A 22,444-nucleotide genomic window follows, 5' to 3' on the forward strand; every position below is an offset into this window, starting at 1 on the left:
CAGCCAAACCTAGAGATTTGGGATGAAAGGAAACAAAGAGTTGCTCAGATTTGCAAATGGCCTTAGTCTTATCTAAATATTATCTGAGCTGTCTATGCAAATCCAAAGTGTGAAGAACCTTCTCACCAGCAGACTGTGGGGACAAATAAGATTTCCTGGTTGTGGGTTTCCTGGCCTCCTGCAGAATCTTAAGCATGTCCTCAGAAAAAAGGTGGCTAAAAGGGATCAAAACCCTATCACCCACAGCACTGACTGAAGAATGAACAAATGAGGATGGATCAGAGACCCCTTGTCTTGTGTGAAAAGGTCCAGCCTGTGAGGTAACTTGAGGTGATTTCCCCTGGCTATGTGAAGAAGAAGGGGAAACCAATGCTGTTTGGGCCAAAAGGGAGTCAATAGCAAAATTTTGGGGGAGTCTTGTTTGATCTTGAGCAGGACCCTCAGAATCAGAAGAAGTGGAGGGAAGGCAGAGAGAAACATCCCCAGCCAAAGAAAAGCTAGTGAGTCCAAGTCCACCTTCCATGCCAGAGGACTTGGGACTCTGGTGCAGAAAAGTGGAAGCTGTCTACTCAAAGGGAGGGCAAAAAGATCTCCCTGTAGAGTACCCCACTAATGGAAAATGTCTAGAAACACATCTCTGTGAAGTATCCATTCATGAGCCTGTGTACTGGACCTGTTCAAACAGACTGCAACTATATTTTGCTCTGAAGGAATGCAAACAGCCTGAAGAGTCACTCAATACTAGACAGCTAGATCTCAGACCTGAAGAGCAAGTCTGAAAAGAAGGTAGGACCATAACCCCCTTGCGTGAAGCTCAATCTTAAGTCATGGAACTAGGAAATCCAGTGGATAACAGTGTTGAAGCCACATTGACTTTAGCAGTTGTATTTTTTTCAATGGAAGTCTGGCTAGAGGCAGCATAAGAATGGTGGAGGCCATGAATTTTAGAATCCTGAGAAAATCCCTTGCTGTGACTAAAGTCAGAGGAAGAAGAGATTGAAAAAAAGGGCATTAAAGAGACAGCCTTGGGTGGAGGCAGGCATGCCAGCATGAGAATGGTCTGGATTCTGCAACAGAGAGAAACATGATCTTCAGAAGGAACCAGGACTGATTTCTGAAAGTTTACAGTAAACCACAGGCTTTGTAAAAGACAAACCATAAACTGGAGGTATTGAAGCAGGACCTTAGGGAATGAAGCCTGAATGAGAAGGCTGTCCAGGTAAGGAAAGATTTGAACCCCTCTCATTCTACATAAGGTAATGGCAGGAGCGAGGCTTTTGGTGAATACTCTTGGGGCAGTAGAATGGATAAAGGGCAAAACAGAGAACTGAAAACACAAGAAAGAAACAAAAATGTAAAAATATCTGAAAACGGGATGAATGGGGATATGAAAATAGGCATCCTTGAGGTGCAGGGATACTAAGAAAGCCTTGGGGGGCAGGATGAGGAGGAGGACGAGTAACATGGTTTGAAGGAACAACAGCCGAAAGGAAGAGACCTTCAGAAAGTTGCTGAGCTGAGAAAGATCCAGGATGTGTCTCCAGGTGCTTTGCTTCTTGGGAATCAGAAACATCCTGGAATAAAACCGTTTCCCTTCATGGGTAGGGGACACAGATTGAATGGCACCCTGAGCCAAAAGGCCCTTAAGTATTTCTGGAAAGAAAGGAAGCTGCTCCTGGGGAGGTTGAGGGATACCCAGAAAAGAAGGAAGGGACCTTCACACCATGAAATATCCCAGGTGGATGATGGACAGAACCCAAGAGTCTTGAATGATCCTTAACCAAGTGGGAAGGGACAGGGAAAGATGAAGGAATAAGGGAACCTGGTTTCAGGGATGGTTTCACAGTATGGTTTGTATTCATTTTAAAAGATTCTTATTTTTTATTATAGATAAAGTGGAATGTAATCAACGTGGTGGGGACATGAAAAACATTTTAGAATAGAAAGAGTTGCAATGGCAATTAAGACTAAACTCTGTGGAGAGTCCTGGTATTAATGAAACACATGCTCTATTGTGAGTGTTTTAAAGCTGAGATTGCCACTTATTAGTTAGTGAATAAATTAAAATTAATAGTGAATTTTGAAAAATATCATGAAAAAATGTTATGAATAAATGCTGTCATTTATTACATGTATATTTTAATGTAGGTTTTAAAATGAATGAAAGTTTGTAATAGGGTATTATATTTCTTTAAAATTTTGATTGGGGGCATTGTCATATGACTGCTGGCTCTATTTAAGAAGGTGTGCTGAGAATGTGTTATTACTCTGGTGAACCTGCTGTTATTAGGCGATTAGTAATAAAGTTTTAGTGGTGTATTTAATACATCCAAAAAGGTTCTTATAATCAAGAGGAGCATCCAACAATTTAGCCTTAGTATCATCAGGTAAGGGCTGGAGAAGAAGCCAAGAGTAACAGCTCGAAACAGAACCAAAGACAGCAGCCCTAGAGGAAGCATCAGCTGGTTCACAATTACATTAAATAGAGTGGTGAACCACTTGAGAGGTAGAACCTAGTAGAGAAAGGGGCAAAACATTCCCCTTCTGAGTCAGGGAGGACAAAGAGTGCTTGAGAAGCTTGAGAAAGAGACATACCTGGTCATATGAGTCTGGTAATTAATAGCCTGAAAAGCCAGGGTGGCAGCAGTATATACCTTTTTGCCTAAACATTACACAGCTCTATGGTCCTTGTCTGAAGGAAGTAGTTTAGTAAATGGCAAAAGTTTTGAGGATGTATTAGAAGAGACTGACACTACAGAAAAGCCAGTAGAAGGACATTCAAAAATCTATTAGGTTTCTTAAGGGCTGGAGGGTGAGAGTCAGCAGTCACAGAGGCTGCTGAAAAGGTATCTAAAGGGGCAGCCAAGACTGGTGGTACAGCAGAGGGTTTAGGAGACTCCATCTGGCAAAGTTCATAATACCGCTTTTGAAGGTCAGAAACCTGAGAACTGCCCCATATGAAATATTCCATCATCCGAGAAATAGTATCCCCAAAGGAGAGCTATTCTAAGGGAGAGCCTGGACATCCTCCCATAATCCAAGGAAGAAGGGATTTGAAAGAATTTGCCAAAGACTCTTCCCCAGAGTCCAAATCCTCTTCAGAGGAGTCTTGCTCTCTAGGCTTCTTAAGGGGCGCAGATGACCAAGGAGGAGCAGGCACAGAAACTCTTTGAGGAGATGTAAAGGTCATTAAGTTATTTAACAACCCCTATTTAAAATTCTGCTATTCACATTGGGGATCTTTAGCAGTGGGGAAATATGCATTTTTTGGCTCTAGATAAATCGTCAAGGAGGAGAGATGACTACATAGGATCATAGGAGGTTACTAGGCTAATGGCCCTGGGCCCTTACAAGCCTTGCCAAGAGTTTATCCCCAAAAAGAAACCTCAGTTGGCACCCGTCACCCCTGTCAATGAGGAACACAGGTGGCACCCCTGTAACAAATTTGCAATTTCCAATCCACTCATCAAGGTTGCGCTTGAAGAGGGTCAGCAAGGTGCTCTGTTTGATGTGTATGGAAAGTCTATTCCAGAGACTGGGCAGCCTCTGGGAGACAAACCTGTCTCTCCAGCAGGTTTCGTTAATGTCACATATTAGGTTCAGGCCTTTTGAGTGGGTAATGCTTGAGGAGTTAGACTTGTGGATATGGAACATCTCTAGTACGGCAAGATCCGAGATTGCCTTGTAGGCAAGACACATATCACCCCTGAGTAATCTGTATGAAACTGAGTAGAGTGATAAGTGATTTGAGCTGGTCTGCATAGGATAGGTGTTGGAGGCCATGGATTCTCTTTGTGAGATATTTCAGTGGCCTTTCCAGTTGATGCAGATGTTTGGAGAGGTACATCCCAAATGGGGCGTTATACTCAATTATTTGTCTGGAGTATAGAGAGGTAATAACCTCCTTTTTTCTGGATACAATCCCTTTACTTATGAGATGAACCAAGTAAAAGGCTTTTCAGACCACTGCCGCTACATGATGGTCGAATTTGAGGTTGTTATCAACATGAGTGCCCAGGTCTCTCACCACAGGTTGTGTGCTTAGGGGGCTGCCATTGATGTGGTAATCAGTAGGGGTCGTGTTTTTGCTGAATGGTATGATGATACATTTTTTTTGCATTTAGCTTGAGGCCATGACTTTGGCACCAGTCATTAGTTGCTGTGAGACTTTCTTGCAGCATGTTAACATCATTTGGGGATACAATGACAGCACCCAACTTACAACTGTCTGCAAACTTGGTCAGCTACAGGCCTTTTATCTTTGCTTGTACCTCTGAGAAATAGATGCCAAACAGAAGGGGTCCCGGGACAGATCCCTGGGGAAATCCACTAGTGACAGGTCTGCTATCGGAGGTAGAGGTGCCTATTTTGACTTTGAGGGTCCTGTTGGTGAGTCAATTTGCCACCCACCTGATGAGACAGGGATTTAGACCAAATTGTGTTAGCTTTTCGATGATGCCCAAGTGGGGGATTGTGTCAAAGGCCTTGGCCAAGTCATGGTAAGCTGTATGTACTGACTTTCCCTCATCCAGGGCCTTGGTGACAGTCTCAAAGAAGTCAACCAGGTTCAGCAGGCAAGATCTGCCCTTGATGAATCCGAACTGGGTGGGGTTAAATGCTTAGAGATTGCCTATGTCCTTATTTATGAAATTCATAATAATATGCTCCATGGCTTTACAGATCAGACTTGTCAAGCTAATGGAGCAATGTTTCCAGGGTCAGTAGTAGCACCACCTTTGTTCAAGGGGATAATAATGGCAGTTCTCCACTCTGTTGGAATGAAGCCAGTACTTAGGCTGTGATTCAACAGGGTGCTCAATGGTGAAGCCAGTTCTTGCTGGAGATGGTGCAGAATACATCCTGGGATACTATCAGGTCCCATGGAAGCTGTGTTCATTGCCTTGGTTATGCCCTGTAACACTTATCTACGGAGATGTGAGGTGCGGGGACAAGTATCAGGGATGTCAAAAGGGCCTTTGGGGGGGACAGTGGGGTGAAGTTTGTGCTGAACCTAACTGCTAGCGGGTTGGCTAAGTCAACAGGATCAGTGTAAGTGATACTGTTAAGTACTAATTTGGAACAGACCTGAGCTTTGACACAGAAGTTCCGGACATAACTGAAGAAGACCTTATGGTTTCCCTTTGTTATAGAGGCTAGTTTCAATTCATAATTGGACTTGGAGGTTTTCACTAATGATCTAATTTGCTTGTTGAGGCTAAGGAGAGGGTTTTTCCAGTTTGGAATTTGTCCCCTTTTATCCTTGGACAACAGTTTCTTCCTTTTGTTGTAAAACCTGTTGAAACAAACAGGTTTGTGCTTCCTTGAGGAGCAGGTTTTAGTTCTTTTGGGTATGGCTGAGTCCATGCAAGTTGTACAAGTGCTTGTAAACTGCATCAGCGTACTGTTCAGCATAGTTATCTGCATCCTCTGGGGGGGGGGGTCAGTGGTGTGAAGCTACAGATACCTTCCCCTTAGGAGGTTGTAGTCAGCTATTGAGAAGTTTTTTTGCTTGATTTCGGCTGGGGTGGGGTGGGGGTGGGTTAGAAACTTCGAATGAGACAGTCCGATGATCTGATCTAAGCAGGGAAGGACATAGTATGGGATTGGTGCAGTGGTCACCCATGCTGGTCAGACTCATGTCCAGAATGCTATCTCCCCTTGTGGGGGATGAGACAAGCTGGTCTAGTGCATTAGAATTGATGAAGTCAAGGAATCATTGAGACAGTGTGTTAGTACAATAATAGTTCACCCAGTCTATGATGGGGTAGTTGAAGTCACCAAGGATCACGGTGTTAGGGGGTACCTTGATGGAGTCTAGTAGATCCAGGTAAAGCAGTGGGTGTGCTGAGTCATGGAGGGGTGTCTATAGCTAGCTATAACTTGGATGGGTGTCTTGCCAACTGTCAGTTGTACCTGGAGTAGTTGCAGTGTGTCATAGTGGCAAACCAGTCTGGAGGTGTGCCTGTCCTTAATAAAGATAGAGACTCCACCACCCTTAGTCTTCCCAACCTCATTTTGGGATCAGAATGTGTGGAATGAGGTATAGCCTGGTAAGGTAGGGGTGCTCTCCACAGTCCTGAACCAAGTTTCTGTGACCACACAGACAGTATCTTCCAGTACAAAGAGGGCTTCCTGTGAGTCCATTTTCAGGTTAAGGCTCCTAGCATTAAGCAACATGACCTTCAATTTGCTTATTGACAGATCTTTTATGTTGGAAGGTTTGTCTTTGGGACATTGCCTAAAAAAGGCACAATGGGGGAGTCGAGAGCCTTGGCCATGATCCAGAAACCCAGTGGTGACAGGTGAAGGGCATCTCTGGCCTGTTGAGCATATCATCCCAGGCAGGCAAATACTGGACCCCCTTGGAATGACACCAGAAACTAAGTCAATTACTTTTTGTTGGTATTGTGGTATCACTCTTGGTGAAGGTATGACCCTAGCCCTATCACACCAACATGTACAATGACAGAGTCATACTTGTACTTGTTGTGGAGAGACTTAAGTATGTGCATGATGTGGTGGATTCTGGTACCAGACAGAGAATTGACCATGACCTTCTCCTTGTCGAGCCTGGTGAGGGGGACATCGGTGTGTCTCACAATTGAGTCACCAATGACTAGTGCGTTTGGTTTATTGTTATGTCTTGCGGGCTGTGATGGTTTATTGCTTTGCCTTATGGGCTGTGTTTGTGAGACACTGGTGTGTTACCTGCTGTGTGTGATGTGTTTAGTGTTGTGTGTGGAATGTTTCTGAGTGTGTTTTGGAGGTCTCTGCTGTTTAGGTAAATTTTTATTGAGGACCTTTGCATAAGTGTGTGTGTGTGTGTGTGTGTGTGTGTTTGTGTGTGTTTTGTGCTTGGCTATGTGATGTGCGTGATGTGGTATTTGTGCTGGCAATCTCCTCTTTGTCAGGATTACTGACTGTGGCGCGAGACAGCATGGACTCCAGGTTACTGATGTACATGCATTTCTCGCAGGTGGAAGAATTATGTGCTAGGAGAAGAGAGTTGTCAGTAAACATAAGGCAGGTGCTACACTGTCTCATGTTAATACATTAATTTTAAATAGGAGCATCAGTTAATCATATGTCAGCCAGCTAACCTATCATACACTTATATAACATCCCCCCATGAAAAATTCATAAAATGTTAAAGTCACAAAGTGTTAAAATCACATATCAAACATAATACATAATACATAATAAATATTATCACTTCATTGTTGATATTTTCTAACTCACTTATATTATTTTATTTATTTTTGCTTTTTACTAAAATATGCTTTATACTGGCCATACTATTAGCCTTACAATCCATTCATATTATTTTATTTCTAAAAAAAAATATTTAAATCACCACCTCTTATACCCACAGTTATATACATACATATATATATATATATATATATATATATATATATATATATATATATATATATATATACATATATATATATATATGTGTGAGTTAGAAAATATCAAGAATGAAGTGAAAATATTTATTATTTATTATGTTTGATATGTGATTTTAACACTCTGTGACGTTAACATTTTATGAAATTTTTCATGGGGGGATGTGATATAAGTGTATGATAGGTTAGCTGGCTGACATGTGATTAATTGAAGCTTCTATTTAAAATTAATATATTAAATGATTTTATAATGCACTGAGGAAGGGTGTAAACCCGAAAGCTTTGCAGAATAAATTTATTTGTTCTTAACGTGTTTGCTTTTGCTGATTTGACTACTTGAACTACAAACTTGACCATTCTTGCAGTCTACATTTACACTCTTGGTCAATACTGTGAGCGTCAAAAAGAATAAGGGAGTGAACTACCAGCCAGCTAATGGAAGGAAATTGGGGAAAAAATAATACAGTGAGAGGCCTGTTATCAAGAGAAGGCAATCCGCTCTTGAATTTGACTTTAAATGCACCTTTACCGCTGGGAACCGCTGACCAGTCAGTACAAGTTTTTGAAAAAATTTTGGATACTTTGGAAAAGAAGGTGCAAACCTTCAAGCAACTCCAGTGGCAGTGTTTAAGTTTTCAAGCTTATTTGGAGCTAGGTATAGTTCCTCGAGGGCTCAGAATTCTAAAAATGCCCTCATATGCATACACCTATCCAGACCTCCTAAAACAGTGGCAACAGTTAAATCTGAAGTTAAGTGCTGAATACGTGCATTTAATGAATACTTATTTTGTACCTGTGGGAAAAAAACTGGAAGAAAATATTGTAAAGATAGAAAATGATTTATTAAATATGCCATGCTTTAATAATCGTTTACATGTAACTGATGTAAAACTAGAAGCTAAAAATAGACAAAAACTAATAACTAATACGAGACATGAATGACTTTAAATCTGGCCACATTTTTTTGTGGCCGAGAAATGATGTTATAAAAATAGCTGATCCAAAACCTAAAAAAAATTTGAGTTACCCGGTCCATCTAAATGACAGCAACCTAATACCAATGGAAATGAACAGGAATCAACGTCACATGATGTACTGTCCAATCGGGAGGCTTGCACTCAGCTAGTGGTAACGCCCATTACTGAAACAATGGCCGTGAATGTGGAAGCAAGTGGAGGGGGAGTGATAAAGTCACAAACAGCATCAAAAGACCCCAATACAATGCAACTAGTGGGTAAGATGAACCAAATGTAGTTTTCTTCCCTCTCTCCTTTTCAGTTAAAGCTACCACAGAAAGTGGATGTACAAGTGAATGCCCGGTTGAGGGGGCGTTCTCTACAGAGACAGCAACATGAATTAGTGAATGGGGCAAAGAGGAAGAACAGCAGTCCTGCCTTTCAGAACAAAGCAGCACATCACTAATTGTTATAAAGCAAGGTACTGTTAACTTATCAACTAAAAATATAACAGACGCGTATTTAAAGCTTCTAAACAAAGGACTTAAATTCATACCTAATACTATTGACAATATTGTAAAAGCATTGACAGATTTAAAGTTATTTGCAAGAAATGTAAATTTGAAGTTAATTTTTAAATGTAATGAGATTAATGAACCAGCAATGTGTAGAAGTAGTAGCACTTTTTCACCTTAGTTGCCCAATAGTGACAGCTTTTGTAAATGTGGTGGAAGATGAGCTTAGGGAGTTGTATTCTGTATCAAAAGGAAAGAATAAGTATAATTTAACTTATGAGGAATATGAAGCATTGCAACAACTTATGAATGATAAAAGTACAGTAGTTAAACAAGTGGATAAAAGTGGCGCCATAATAATAATGGATATGGATGAATATGTTTTGAATTTTAAAACCTTATTACATGATGAGGAAACATTTAAGAAAATAACACTTACTGATGTTAAAAAACTTATTTCAGAGATAAATATGGCTATTTATGACCTCCAAATATCTGGCAATATAACAATTGAGCAGTTTAACTACTTTACTGTTTCTTGTCCAAGAATACCACAAATTTATGGCATCCCTAAGATACATAAATCCATAGAAAATCCCCCCAAGGCCTATAGTCTCAGGTGGTGGATGGATGACCGAGCCCGTCTCAAAGAGGTTACAGAAATACTTAAGTACTTACTTGGTCAAATGTTCTACTATTTTAAAAGATAAAAATGATTTTTTAATCAAATTATATAAATGGTACTCTAAACAAGAAGAAAAATAATTTCTGTTTGTAATTTTAGACATAGCATCCCTTTTTACAGTAGTACCCAATAATTATGGGATAGACTCTATAAGAGATTTTTTGAATATAGAAGTGAAGCTGCCAGCTAGACAAATTGAGAACATCTGTGTACTGTTGGAGCTAGTTCTGACTAAGAACAGTTTTATTTCTGATAATGAAGTTTATTTACGATTAGCAGGGGTGACTATGGGTAGTCCAGTGGCGAATACCTATGCCAACCTTGTGCTATATGAATGGGAGAAACACTATGTTCTAAGTGATAGTAATGCTATGAACAAGAATTACAAGTTATGTACTTACCATAACGTTCCATCTGAGTAGGTGTATTCATTTGTCTGCAACCTGTGGGTATGGATCCGATATCGGATCCGAACTGGCATGGTTTATCCAGCTATGGATCCGAGCTCCTAGCTCCTCCCCTCACCCATAATGCCCTGCTCTCCCTAGATGACCTCAGATCGAGTTTGCCCTGTATCAAATACCCTAATCAAAGGGTAACACATTCTATGCAGTAACTGACAAGGCCAGGGGGATAGGAGGGCGGGATGGTTACAGACAAATGAATACACCTACTCAGATGGAACGTTATGGTAAGTACATAACTTCTAAATCTGAAGTAGGAGATTCATTTGTCAGCAAGGAGATTCATTTGTCAGCAACCTGTGGGACAGAGTCCCTAGCTACCTGAATCTTGGGCGGCCGTCATGGAAGGATATTCCGAAGCACCGCGGAGCCAAAGGATGCTCTACCTATAGACGTGATATCCAGCTTGTAATGAGAAATAAAGGTATGAGATGAAGCCCAAGTGGCCGCTGAACAAATGTCATCCAGAGGTATCCTAGCCTTAAAGGCTGCTGAGGTAGAAACAGACCGGGTTGAATGAGCATGAACACCGTCCGGTGCGGGCCTCCCAGAAGCTTGCTAAGCTAATAGAATACACTGGGAAATCCATTGTGACAAGGAGACTTTGGAAATTGGTTTACCCAGATTGAATTTGGCAAAGGAAATGAACAACTGATTGGATTGCCTGTGACCAGCTGTCCTGTTAAGATAAAAGCGAAGCTGCCTGTGAACATCCAATGAATGCAGCTTGTACTCGCCTTTGTTCTGATAATTAGGAAAGAAAACGGGGAGGTTGATGGACTGATTAATGTTTGCTTCCGAAGCTACCTTAGGAAGAAAAGAGGGATTGATCCTGAGGTACACACGGTCCGGATGGAAGATCAAGTAAGGCGGCTTTATGGAAAGGGCTTGAAGTTCCGAAACTCTTTTGGCTGAAGTAATGGCTACTAAAAATGCAGTCTTAAGAGATAAGAATTTTAGATCTACAGTGGCCGCAGGCTCAAAGGGGGGAGTGGTCAAGGCCTGAAGAACCAAGGAAAGATCCCATGGTGGAACCGCCTGTTTGACAGGGGGATAAGCAGAAAGGTGCCTTTTAGGAAGATTTTACATAACTTGGCAGACATAAGAGGCCCAGAGTCATGACCAACATGATAATGAGAAATGGCCGCTAGCTGAACTTTGACCGTGGAACTACTGGCGCCATCATTAAAAAGAGTGGTAAGGAAATCTAGGACCACGGGAAGAGGTACCGTGAAGGGATCTAGACCTTGCCGCTCCGCCCAAATGGAGAATCACTTCCATTTACTGCGGTAAGTTTTTCTGGTAGAGGGTTTATGCGCCGCTACCAGGATAGCCTTAACGGGAGATGAAATACCGGGGGTCCTGATTAGGAGTGGAATTGGAGCAGCCAAGCAGTCAGCTTTAGGTTGTCCAGGTTCGGAGGTGGTAGGTTCGATGGGTGTGTTATCAGATCCGGGATGGGATCTAGAATCCAAGGTGGATTCACAGAGTGAGACCTTAGGTAAGGGAACCAGATCTGCCGAGGCCAGAATGGGGCTATGAGGATCATTCTGCACCCCAACCGAGAGGCTTTCTGAAGAACCTGGAGCATCGGAGGTAGAGGGGGGTATGCGTACAGAAGACCGGGAGGCCAAGCATGCACCAGAGCATCCCTCGGGGAATCCCCTGGAGGAGGGATTAGAGCGAAAAAACTGTCGCACTTGGTGTTTAAGGGAGAAGCAAAGAGATCGCAACAAGGAGTTCCCCACCGTGTGAAGATACGTTTCGCTATTTGAGCATTGAGAGACCACTCGTACGGGGAGAGAATGGTGCGACTGAGCTTGTCCGCAAGGATGTTGGACTGACCCGGAATATGCGTTGCGATGAGAAAGCGGTTGGTGGAGATCGCCCATTCCCACACTCTCATGGCTTCCCGACATAAAGGGTAAGACCTGGTTCACCCCTGTTTGTTGATGTACCAGACCACTGACATGTTGTCTGATTGAATCACAATTGTTCCTAGGGGAAGAAAGGCCTGTAGTGCTTGCAACGCCAAGAGCACGGCCCTCATCTCCAGAACAATGATATGCAGGGAGGTCTCTGAGTCATTCCACGTGCCTTGGACCGTCCGTCCCGCAAAATGCCCCCCCCCACCCGAGGCGAGATGCGTCCGTGGTCACTGTGGCAAGGGGTGGGATGCACAAAAGGGGCGGCCTTCTTGGAAATCCTTTGAATGAAGCCACCACAAAAGAGACCGCTTGCAAGCCTTGCTGATTGCAATGGGGTGATGCAGGGGAAGAGAAAAGTAAGACCATTGTACTTGAAGTGTCCACTGAAGTACCCGCATGTTCAGGCGGGCGAGCGGGAGAAGAGAAATCGCTGCCGCCATGGACCCTAGTGCCCTCAGGACCAATTCCGCCGGAACTGAGCTGGAGTGGAGGATGGCCCGCACCTGGAGTCGTAGATTCCGAATTCTGTCGGTTGTGAGGAAGGCTCTTAACTCCCTTGTGTCTAACCTGGCACCTATGAAATCTATCAGCTGAGTAGGGGCCAGGTTGGACTTTGCTACATTTATTGTGATACCTAGCCAGGGAGCTAGCTGAAGAAAGGATTCTCTTGCCAAAGATAGTAGATGCCTTGTTGGGGCGGTGAGAAGCCAGTCATCCAGGTACGGAAAGACCTGCACCCCCTGAAGCCTCAGGTGGGCCGCAACTGCTGCTAATACTTTGGTGAACACCCTGGGGGCTGTGCTGAGACCAAAGGGAAGGACCCTGAACTGGTAGTGACTGGCTCCCAGCCGGAAGCGAAGAAACCTCCTGGACCGTCTGTCCATTAGTATGTGGTAGTACGCATCCTTGAGGTCTATGGAGCACATCCAGTGATTCTCTCCCAGAAGGGGGAGGATAGATTGTAAGGTGACCATCCGGAACTTCTCCTTGGGAACTGCCAGGTTTAATAGGGACAGATCTAAAATGGGTCTTAGGTCCCCCATCTTTTTTGGCACTAAAAAGAATCTGGAGTAGAACCCTGATCCGATCTGGTCTGGGGGAACGGGCTGGATGGCTCTTTTCCTCAGCAGATAGCCAATTTCTGCTGAAGCGGCCTCCCTCTGATCGGGTGGAATGTCGGGGAGGGATTTTGGTTTCGGGACGTGGAGAAAGGGGATTTTGTATCCTCTGGATATAATATGGAGGACCCAGCAGTCTGTTGTTATGGACTCCCATGCCGCTAGGTGCTCCGAAAAACGTCCCCCGACTGCCTCCAGAGTGGAGCAGTCGGGCAACCCCTCAGGGTTGCTGCGGGCCGCTCAGAGAAAGGTTCTCTGGACCCGAAATTCCTGGGAGCCCCTCTGCCCCTGGGGCGGCGTCCGCCCTGTCCTCCTCTGCCACGGAAGGACTGGTTGACCGGAGCGGGTTGGGATTGCTGCGACTTCCAGAACCACATCTTCTTCTGGCCCTTTTGGTTCCTAGAGTAGGGCCTCTGGGGCACAGAGAAGCGGACTCCGACGGCAGACAGCGTCTTCCCGTCCTTCTCGCTCTGGACCAAGGTGTCGCGAACCGTCTTGCCAAAAAGGGCAGAACCATCAAAGGGGGCATTCGCGAAAGATGCCTTGAAGGGCTCCGTGAAATCGCAATGGCGGAGCCAGGCCTGGCGTCTCGTGACTAGGCCTACTCCTGCAGCTCTAGCGGCTCCCTCAGTAGCATGGGAAAGCAACCGCATAGAGGTATTTGTAACAGACCGAAGAGTGGCCATATGGGTGGAGTGCAACAGTTTGTCCTCCTCCGACATGGACTCTGGGGGGGATGCAGCGTATTCTTTAATAAGATCGCGCTGCACCTAAAAACATTTGCCAGATAGTTGAGCGCCCTCACTGAGAAGGACGCTGAACTAAACATTCGCTTCCCCAAGCGGTCCATCATCCGAGACTCCTTGCTTGGAGGATGGACTGAGGGACTCTCCTGGGCGAGTTCCCTCTTGGTGGCTGCTGCCATCAACATGGCATCTACCGGAGGACCTTTACTTCAGTGGGCACGGTCAGCAGGGGGCTGAGAATCCTGTCAGGCCTTTTGGGGATTGGCTCCACGGTGTCCGGTTCCTTCCACTCCCTGGTGGTAATAAGGTCCACCAGGGGGTCGGCAGGAGGGGACACCCAAGAGGTAGACGGGCCCGCTTCGAATGCCTCCAAGAACACGGACTCGTCCGAAGAAGACTTTGGGGCAGACCATCCACCTCTTATACGAAGCATTTCCATGATGTCTCCAAAGGAGACATCCTCGGGGGGTGATCTTGGGGAGCCTTCCCCTTCCTCCAAGTCCGTGTCTTCAGTTAAAGACTCTGGGGAGTCTATGTGCCTCCTTTTACACGTGTGCTTGCAAGGTGCCTCCTCGGGGGGGCTGTCCGAGGAGCCCTCGCAAGCAGTGTCTAGTTCCACAGGAACTGCTTGGGGCATCGAAACGGGCTGTCCCAGTGGCCGGGTGATGGAAGCTTGACCCAGAGCAGATGGAGTGCGGGACAGAGCCGAAGCAAGTGCCGGGGGTCCGGAAGCCCTCAACAGAGCCCTCTCCACTACATCAAAAGCCGAAAGGGAGCTGGCCTCGACCAAAGGATCCGACAGTCAGCCCCCCCCCCGGATCCGAGGAGTGGATCGGAGCCGGCGCAGAGCCCCTCGGATCCGAGGGACCAGTGCGCTCCGACACGGACTGCGCCGAAGGCACACTGAGTCCCTCGGATCCGAAACTCGGGCCAAGGCTCTGAGAGGTCGGATCCGACACACTCGAGGGCAGGGTCGGATCCGAAGTAGCCAGTACTATCGGAGCCGACCCACCCCCGGCTCCAAAGCTGCCCAGCTCCGAGTGCTCCGAACCCGGGTAGCGGGTCGGAGAAGGAGCTATGGGCTTGAAAAAAGGGGTCGAGCTCCCCCCCAGGGGGGGGGGAGGCAGGAGCACTCCCATCTGCATCTGGGCCTGGATGAACCTTCGCATCATCCGGTCCAGATCGGCGTCAGAAAGACTATAAGTCGACCTCGAAGAGGCTACCGAGGTAAGCCTTGAGTACCGCCTCGATAGCCTCGAAGGAGGTCTGGTCTCTTCCTCCTCAGGTCCCGGTGAAAAGGTCGGGGACCGGAGCCGAGGAGGAGGAGAGCCAGTAGCTAGAGAGGCCGGAGGAGAACCCCGCTTAGCCGGCGGGGCCGAGACGGAGGTCCCGGCCCGCCGCTTGTGGTGCTTCTCTCTCCGGTCCTTCTTCCTAGCTTCCCTGTCCTCCGAACCCGTAGAGGGAGTTTGAGTCCCGGGAGGAGGAGCGGGAGCAGGTAGGGCAGGTACCACAGGAGTGGTAACTACCAATGGGGCGGAGGCCGAAGCCGAGTCCGGGGGCAAAAGTCCCGCCAAGACCAGCTTCGACCTCCGCTCCTTCAATGCCCTGGGGTTGAACCCTGCACAGATTGAACATCCAGAAGTGAGGTGTTCAACCCCAAGGCATCGAACGCACCGAGTGTGGCCATCAGCAGGGGAGAGCTTATGGCCACACTCGGAGCACTTCGAGAAAATCGCCTTTGGGGCTTCTGACCAGAAAAAAAATAAAACTAACAAGTTAACCAAAGTTAACTACCCAGTCACACTACAGGCCCCAAAGACCACGCACACACAACTACGCTACCAGCGAGGGGAGGGAATTACAAAAAAAAGTTTAGTAATTTAACTAAAAATAGATTAAATGGGTTTGGAAACCTAAAACTTTCACACAAAGTTACTATTAAAAGAAAACCCTTAGTAAATAAGTAAATTTCCACTTATCTGTAGGAGCTCAAAGATCAAGCTGTCACCATGAACGCGGCAAACTAGATCTGAGGTCGTCTAGGGAGAGCAGGGCATTATGAGTGAGGGGAGGAGCTAGGAGCTCGGATCCATAGCTGGATAAACCATGCCGGTTCGGATCCGATATCGGATCCATACCCACAGGTTGCTGACAAATGAATCTCCTACTTCAGATAATATGTTTCCATCAGAAATTTGTTGATGAAGGTTTTTTAATTTGGGATGGAACACTACAATAATTGAATGATTATATGGAACATTTAAATATAACTACAAATTTCTTGAAGTTTAAAATGTCAGCCTCAGAAGAGAAGATAGTCTTTCTGGATATAGAGCTATGTAGGACAGGAAGGCATACTGAAACAAGTATACATAAGAAAGAGGTTCAGGTTAGCAGATATGTGAACAGAGACAGCATGCATGCCCCTCATATCTTTAAAGGTATACTGAAAGCACAAATGATTAGAACTAGTTTACTAAACACAAACCAGGAAAGTTTTGAAAAGCAGATTAAAGAGATGATGGATGAATTCATAAATAGCTGATATCATTCTGAGATGGTAGAGCAAGTATATAAAGAGGTTGCTGATGGGAGAATGAGTGAATATAGCCCAATTTTTGGAAATAGTTTAAAGGACATAATAGAAACACAGAAGAAAGCACACAAGAATGATGTAATCAGATATGTTACAACTTATAATTTAAAAACCGAAGTGAAATGTGTAATATATAACAATTGGACAGTTTTGATGGCAATGCCAGAACTAAAAGAAATAGTTGGAGAAAGACCCTTATTTGCTTATAGAAACTCAGAAAGTTTGAGGTTAAAGTTATGTTATAAAGACTTTAAGCAAATAACAAGGGGAAAGAATGTATTTAACAAAACAGGTACTTTTAAGTGCTTTAACTGTAGCTGCTGTGATAATATCCACAAGGGGGAGAATAAATCTGTGCACCCTATAAAAAAGCATTTTTATTTTTTTGTTATGCAAATTGTAGTACAACACAAGTAATATACCTAGCTACCTGTGTAGCCTGCCCCTCATTCTATGTGGGAAAGACTACCAGGAAACTAAGGGAACGAATAGTGGAGCACAAATCAGATATTAGGAGAAGTATAAACACAAATGCATTAAGTAAACACTTAACTGATAATGGTCCACGGCATTATTTTAAATTTAGGGTGATAGAGTAACTATGAGTATAAGGGGTGGTGATTTAAATATTTTTTTAGAAATAAAAGAATGTGAATGAATTGTAATGCTAAGAGCAAATAGTAAACCAGGTATTAATAGTATGGCCAATATAAAGCCTAGTAAAAAAACAAAAAGAAATAAAATAAAATAATCTAAGTGAGTTAGAAAATATCAAGAATGAAGTGATAATATTTATTATTTATTATGTTCTGTGACTAACATTTTATGAATTTTTCATGGGAGGATGAGATATAAGTGTATAATAGGTTAGCTGGCTGACATGTGATTAATTGATGCTCCTATTTAAAATGAATGTATTAACTGATTTTATAATGCACTGAGGAGGGGTGTAAACCCGAAAGCTTTGCAGAATAAATTTGTTTACTTGTTCCTGACGTGGTTATTTTTGCTAAAAACTGGACAATGACAGTGATTGGGACAGAGAAAGGGTCAATTTTCTTATTTAAATCCCAAAGGATGAAACTTTTCCATTCGCTTTTGTATAATTCTTTGGTGGATTATTTCTGAGAAGCCAAAATAATGTCACATACAGGGGAAGAAAGCCTGACCTGTCTATTACTGGAAGTAAAGAAACCATGCAGTTAGACTGAGAGGCCCAAATACTAGGATGTTGGATCCCTAGTGGGTGAGAAAGGAGAACAAGATTTGGCTCCAGTATCCATGGAGGATAACACAGGTGAGACCGCAAGAAGGGGAACCATACCTGCCGAAGCCAGAAAGGGGCAATGAGGATTACTGAGCTCTTAGCTGACTTGCTTTCTGCAAAAAGTTTAGGATCAAGGGAAGAGAAGGATAAGCATGAAAGAGGCATGTGGGACAAGTGTGTAAAACAGCATCTCTCACTGACTCCCCCGAGGGGGGATAAGAGCGAAGTATTGCTGCACTTGTTGTTGAGGGGAGTGGTGAACAGGTTGTAGCAAGGATGGCCCCAATGCCAGAAGATTATCTTCACCACAGATTGCTCGAGATACTACTCATAAGACATAAGAATGGATCTGCTTAGTTTATACACCAACATGTTGGTTTTCTCCGGAATGTGTGCCACAATTAGAAAGCGGTCTGATGAGATCACCCATTCTCATACTCTCATGGCCTCTTTGCAAAAAGGGTAAGATCATGTTCCTCTTTGTTTGTTGATGTACCAGACTACAGATATGTTGTCAATCTGAACTGCAATAGTCCTCTAGGAGACTGCATCTTGAAATCCCTGCAACGCTAATAGGATTGCTCTCATCTCTAGGACATTGATATGCAACTTGGCCTCTTGGGGGTAGGACCCTTGGACCAGTCTTCCAAGAAATGCCTCCCCAAACCAGTTGAAAAGTATCTGTGGTCACTGTGACCACTGCATTTGATACAGCAAAAGGTCTGTCTAGATGAAGATTGCTCAGTTGTATTCACCAGTGGGTGTGTTGTTTGCAAACTGGGATGAGCTTGACTGGAAAGGATAGGGGTTGATACAGAATGGACCACTGTACAGCTATATTCCATTAGAGAGAGATTTCACATAAAGAAATGTGCCAAAGGAAGCATCACTATGGCTGCTGCCATAGAACCTAGTGCTTGAACTACTAACCTTATCAAAGGAGATGTGTGGGCAAGGAAAATCTGAACCTGGCTTCTGACAGTTAAAATGTGATGAGGGGATAGAGATGCTACTTGTGTTTTTGTATCTAGAACTGAACCAATGAACTCCAGGGTATGGACTGATGTTAGGTTTGACTTGGTATGATTTAGTGTTATACCCAATGATTTGAAAATCTTGAGCAAACAGCCCCTGGTCTGCAGACGAAGATGCTTGGAGGGGGCTGAGGAGCCAGTCATCTAAATATGGAAAGACCTGGAATCCTTTCAGTCTCAAATGAGCTGCCACACTATGCCATGCATTTGGAAAACACCCTGGGGGCAGGGCTCTGAATTGGTAATGACTGGCTCCCAGCCAAAAGCAAAAATGTCTTCTGGATCACCTTTCTATTTTGATATGATAGTGCGCATCCTGAAGATTTATAAAGCACATATTATCATCCTTATGAAGAAAAGGTAGGATGGACTGAACAATGACTATTTGGAACTTTACTTTCTTTACATACTGATTCAAACTGCTTAGCTCCAAAATGGGTCTTAGTTCCCCTGTTTTCTTTGCACTAAAAAGAAGTGTGGATAAGTTCCGAATTCTATTTGGTCTGGTGAGACCTTTCAGATTTCTTGTGCTGCTGCCTTCTTTGACTGGGTGGAACGTTGGGAAGTTTCTTCCTTTTGAGAGATGGAAGAAGGAAAAATGGCATGAATAAACCCTGGATATTTTTCTTAGGACCCATGTGTCTTATGTTATACTTGCCCAGGCATCTGGGTGCAAAGACAACTGACCCCTGATTGCTTCCAGAGTTGGATAGTCAGGCTGTACTTTAGAAGTGTTGAAAGGGTCTGTCTGAAAAAGAATTTCTGAAGCCCTGGTTTTGCAGACCACCTCTGCCTCTAGGCTAAAGTCTACCATTAAAACTTCCTCCTCTGCTTCTGGAGGAATTATTCCTGCGCGAATCTTGGAAAGGTACCTGAGATTTTCAGAACCACATTTTCTTACCGCCTCTCTGATTCCTAGAAAAGGTTCGTTGAGGTGTAGAAAACTTGATTCCCACAGCAGAGAGTCTTTCCATCTTGTTCGCTGTGGGTAAGCGCATCTTTTTTCTGATGGCCCAAACAAGGAAGTGCTATCAAATAAGGAGTTAATAGAGGACATATTAAAAGGCTCTGCAAAGTCTCACAGCCGCATCCAGGCATGTCTCCTTATAGTAATACCTGAACCAGCTGCTCATGAAGTACCTTCAGCTGTGTAAGAGATCAACTTCACTGAAGAGTGGCCAATTGCGAGGATGTTTTTTTGAAGTCCTCAGCAGACATGGACTCTGACAGAGTATATGAAAGCTCTTTGGTCAAATCTCTATGAAGCCTAGTAAAGTGTGCCAGGTAGTTTATTGACTTCAGGGCAAAGACTGTCAAGGCAGTGACTCACTTTCCATATCTGTCCAATTGCTCTAGACTCCCTGTTTGGTGGATGGACAGAAGAGCTCTATTCTGCTAGCTCATTCTTGGTGGCTGCCATCACCACCACAACATTGAATGGAACTCCTTTGTTCCAGTGGGGTCTGTCTGCTAGCTGGTTAAAATTTGTTGGGTCTTTTGGGAATGAGTTTGATCATGTCAGTCGCTCTGCTAGACAGGGGTCCAGGGAAGTAAATACTGTGGAAAGAAATAGCCAGGGAATTGTTATCGCTAGGCTTGTAGAGGCCCTAGGGCCGATAGCCTAGCACCAACCTATAAAGCTATGGTATCCAGTTCCTTCCAAGCCCAGCTGGAAACCAAATCAATAAGTTAATTTGCTAAGAGGTAGACAGGCTGCAACTAAAAGCCTCCAAAAATTCAGATTCTTTTGATGATGGGTTTTGAGAAGACCAGCCACCTTTATGTTTTTGGATCTCTAAAATATCTCCAAAAGAGATGCTATCTGGTGGTGACTACCCCTCCCCTTCATCAAAATCAGCATCCTCTGTGAGAGGCTCCTTGGGGGAGACAATATGTCTCATTTTGAATGTTCTCTTCCAGAGTACCTCCTCCTCTGTGGGTTTTCAGGAGAGGTGTCGGAAGAGAGGGAAAGTTCCTCCACTGGAACTGGTTGGAGACTCATTGGAACTGGCTGTTCCTCTGAATTAGGCCTGATCGACTCAAATCACAGAACCGATGAGAGAAAAGGGATAAGATCCGAAACATGAGAAGGCAGTTTTCATTGGAGAGAAAAAGCCCTTTCCACCACCTCGAAAGTCGACGGACCCATAGAGGCTTCAACCCACCTTCCTGGAGCTGAAACTCATGATGAAAGTAGGTCTAGAATACTCTCTGATCTGTGCCTTGGGGCTGGAACTGGATCCAAACTATCCAGTCTGAGGCTCTAAGGGGAAGGAACCAGTCTGAGGCTCTAAGGGGAAGGAACTGATCTGAAAAATCAGAGCCAAACCTATTTCCTTGGATCTGACGCCAACAATTCGGCTCTGAGACCCATTCTAATCTGAGGCTATAGGAGCAGAACTAGTCAAGGAAATAGGGTGGAGGAAGAAGCCTTCCTCGGATCCAACACCTGACCTCTCGGGGATTTTGGATGCTGGGACTCTGAAACCACTGGATGGATTGTCAAAGGAGATGCAATGTTTTTTGACATGGTAGGCATACTCATGGATCCGATAGGGGATGGAGCTGGTAAGACCTCCATCTGGATCTGTGCTCCAAGAAGTTTTTTCATCATCCTATCCACATCTGCTTCTGATAAGCTTCTGGAGGATCTAGAGGAAGTAGTGGATGGGGGCCTTGATTGCTTTTTTGGAGTCTGAAGCAACTGAGAAGGTTGGGTGGGTGACACTGGCTTAATGGTAAATTCTGGAGTGGTACTTCTATAAGAAGTACATGGCTTTGGATCCAAGGACCTAGGAGCCAAGAGGGGTACTGTGGGACTTATGGTACTAATAGATGGAGCCTTAGGATCCAAGGGCTTTGGAGCCGATTGTCGAGTCTTCAGATCCAATAGTATCAGATCCAAAATTTTCCTAGTTTTCAAAGGAGGCTCTGGTGAAGAGCTGGGTTCTTCAGAGGAGAACATTTTCTGTGCTCCAGAGGAGCAGACTTATACGTTTTGGAGGGGAGAGTGAGCCCCTGAAGTAGTAGAAGGGAGAATTCCCCTTAGAATAAGTTTATTATATCTATCCGAGTTAAAGGTAGAGTAGATCTTACAAGAACTGTGCAAGTGCACAACCCCAAGGCAGTACACACACTCCTTTCGGGCATCTAAGTTTGGGATTTTATGCAAATAAAAAGTGCATTTCTTAAAGCCTGTTGGTTTGACTGATAGGTCAGTATCAGACAAAGAGAAAAACAAACAGCAAGAATAAAACTACAAGCAAAGATTTTTTTTTTTAAAGCAAGGAAAGGAAAGGAGGAGTTTCATTACCAGTGATGGTAAGCTAAAGAAATAGGGAATTCAAAAATTCTAGCAATTGTAAACAAGAATTACTATAACAATAGTAGGGAAAAAGAGTGGGGAAAATCCTAATGACCAGCGAGAAACTAAAGAGGATAAGTCAAACTAATGAAAGACAAATTAAGTTAAATCCAAGTTAAATAACTCACAAAGTATTGCTAATAAACTTTAGAGTGGAACATGCGTCTGTTCGTGATGGTGGCAAATGAGATCTGAGGCAATGGGGATGGAATAGGGCATTATGGGTAGAAGGAGAAGCTCGAAAGCTGAATCCAAAGTCTGGAATACGTGTCCATGCCAGATCCAAGGTTCAGATCCTAACCCATATGTTGAGAAAGAAAGAAAAGGACAACATTGGATCTACTTATTAATGTGAAGACCAC

The 22,444-nt window shown here is 44.2% G+C and overlaps 1 protein-coding gene across 1 annotated transcript in view; it reads right to left on the reverse strand.

The window, feature by feature from the left end:
- Nucleotides 1-22,444, reverse strand: part of DNAH10 (dynein axonemal heavy chain 10) — a 5,879,077-nt gene that overhangs the window by 2,146,808 nt on the left and 3,709,825 nt on the right. The gene's annotated exons all lie outside the window — the stretch shown is intronic.

This window comes from Protopterus annectens, chromosome 4.part0, assembly GCF_019279795.1.
Source record: "Protopterus annectens isolate FY-2018-M chromosome 4.part0, PAN1.0, whole genome shotgun sequence".
NCBI lineage: Eukaryota > Metazoa > Chordata > Ceratodontiformes > Protopteridae > Protopterus > Protopterus annectens.